Source organism: Macadamia integrifolia, chromosome 12 (genome assembly GCF_013358625.1).
Source record: "Macadamia integrifolia cultivar HAES 741 chromosome 12, SCU_Mint_v3, whole genome shotgun sequence".
Taxonomy (NCBI): Eukaryota; Viridiplantae; Streptophyta; class Magnoliopsida; order Proteales; family Proteaceae; genus Macadamia; species Macadamia integrifolia.
Genome location: NC_056568.1, coordinates 22060668 through 22063397, shown reverse-complemented (window position 1 = coordinate 22063397; position 2730 = coordinate 22060668).

The following is a 2730-nucleotide window of genomic DNA, read 5'->3' as shown; positions in this document are numbered from 1 at the left end:
ATAAAACTACTAATTAACACATCAGCAATGGGGTCCACAAGATCGAGAGAGAGAGGGGCGACAACTTTCTTGTCTTTCAAAATAAATTTCATTAACTAACTCCCATCGTGGCCAATGGCCTTACATAAGTAATGAACTAGTTAAAAAAAAAAAAAAAAAAGGTTAATCCTAGGAAATAATCTCAGAATAAAGAAGTTTCGAAAAAAAAACAAATAAGAAATAAAGTAGTTTTCTACTTAATTCGAAAGCCTAAATAAACAAGATATTAATAAATAAAACTACTAATTAACACATCAGCAATGGGGTCCACAAGATCTGGACGATAGGAGAGAGAAGGAAAGAGACCAGCGATAGTCTCTTTCCTCATTCTCACGGCAGAGGTCGACCAGCAGCTTTCTTTCTCTTTTCTTCCTTCTTCTAGTTTTCCTCCAGCCAGATAGAGTGCACGTGTGGCTGGGCCTTGCGCCTACGCCGCTGGTATACGTAGATGTCCCCATCACCTCAGGAAATGTTGGCCCCTCTCTAGAGTTATCCTTTCTTTTGACAAGGAATGGTGGTGGTGGATCTTAAAAGAATTCAATGGCAAAACTTCCTGTGATATTGTAGGTAAGCTGGCTTTTTGTACAACAATTCACCATATGTGGTGGGAAAGAAATAAAAGGAGACGGACATCCTCCTCCTATTCTATTGATCAAATATGGAATGACATCACCTTCGAGGTGAGGAATAAAATCCTTTATAGGTGTGCCAATGACCAAATTCTATTAGAAATAGGTACCTTGCTTCGGCTTGGGATCTTCCACTTGTCTCTTCCTCTCTCTAATTTTGATGTAGCCTCTTTTCATTTGTTTCTCCCCTCACCCTTTTTCTAGTGTTCCCTTCTTTTCTTGGCTTGTAACTTGCCCCCACCCCTAGATTTCTTGTATCCCCCTTGATGGTTTTTTGTCCCCTCCCCTTGGTTCTTCATTTGTTTGGGCCTTGGCCTTTGGTTAGCTTATGGCTTGGCTTTGTATTTTCTTATTTCTTTTCTTCAATATATTTTCATTCACCCAAAAGAAATAAAAAAAAAAAAAAACTTTAGAGGCGGCGGTTTTTTGCTATTAATATCTAATTAGTAATATATTTTATATTATTTAAATCTAAATTTCCACTTAACCTTTAAATCCACCGCTGTTAATATCTAATTAGCAATATATTTTTTATTATTTAAAATATAAATTGCCTCTTAACCTTTAGCTAAACCACTGCTACTATTATTATTTTTCTGATTTTATCTTTTTCCTGCATAAATATTAAAACTTTTTATTAAAATCCTTTTGCACATTTAACGGCTGTTATATCTTATCGCCTGATGATTAAAAATGTATTTAAAAAAAAAAACACAACTACAACTCAGGTTAAATATTTTCAGGATGCAAAACCAAGACAAATAGGTTTCAATAGAGTTCCATTATCATTGCACCAAGGACATATATGAGAAAAGGTTCTCTGAGCAAGCGGGCTGGGATGGAATCTCCCATACCCTGCTACACCCTCACCTTTCTAATCATTGAATTTCCCCTGTTTGCATCTCATCCACTCTCTTCACAGCAGTTGTTTGCAACTTGAAAGGTTGAAGAAGGGAGAGACGTGAGCAAGAACCATCAGATAATCAAAATGGAAACCGGAGGGATCCATCAGATTGGGGATAGTGCTAAAGATACTGCCCCTAGCAAGATTATAACAGGGGACATGAGGGTCGAGGGGAGAGAAGGAGAGAGGTAGAAGATCTATCTACTACTGCTTGTGGATGAGGAGACATTGAAGGATATGAATAATTACTGCAGTAGCGGTCAAGATTATCACTCATCACCGATTAATGAGAGAGAGTTGAAATTTTTCCTTTGATATCCTTATATCTCCAATTTCTGTAGTGGGGTTTTCGATTGAGATATGAGGTCCTTGAATATTGAATACTCTCTGAGAGAGAGAGAGAGGGAGAGTAGAAGACGTTTCGTCTCAACATGGAAAGGAACTGACAGAGCTAGGGTCTCAATAAGTATAGTGATTGAGGAGTGAATGACAAAGAGGTCTCTAACTCTAGGCAGTGAGCTGACCCCAGATTGTTGAAAATCCTTGTATAAATCTCAAATTCTCTTCTTTTCTTAGGAATTTTCTTCTTCAGTTCTAGCACTCTGCTTTTCCTTTGAGCTTGTATGCTACTGTTTAATGCAAATTCTGAACAAATTCAATTCAGGAGATGTAGATATGAAGATTCATGAGGAAGGCATCCCATGCTACACTTTTTGTGAGAGAGTTGCAGGGTGACGAAACGAGGAAGAAAGTAGGAGCGAGACAGGTTCAGTGGTTGGGTTCTATTGGCTCCAGCGATGAGTTGCAGCAGAGAGAGAGAGAGAGAGAGAGAGAGAAAGAAAGAGAGAGAGGTGCAATGACAGTGAGGAGAGTGGGGTTGCAGCAGCTCACCCCTTGAAAGGATGAGATGCAAGCACATGAATCCAATGGTAAGAAAGGCGAGGGCATGGGAGATACCATCCCACCCCACTTTAATGTAGGACTAGATTTGAACAATCAAACTAGACCCAACGACAGGAACTTGTAGACCAAACAACAACCAAAACCAGCTCTACAGATATATGAGAAATCAGACTTCACATAACAGTCTAGTAGCACTATCGATCTTAAGGAATATTAGCACAAAGAATAAACAAAGAGAGCAGCAGCCCTTAGAAC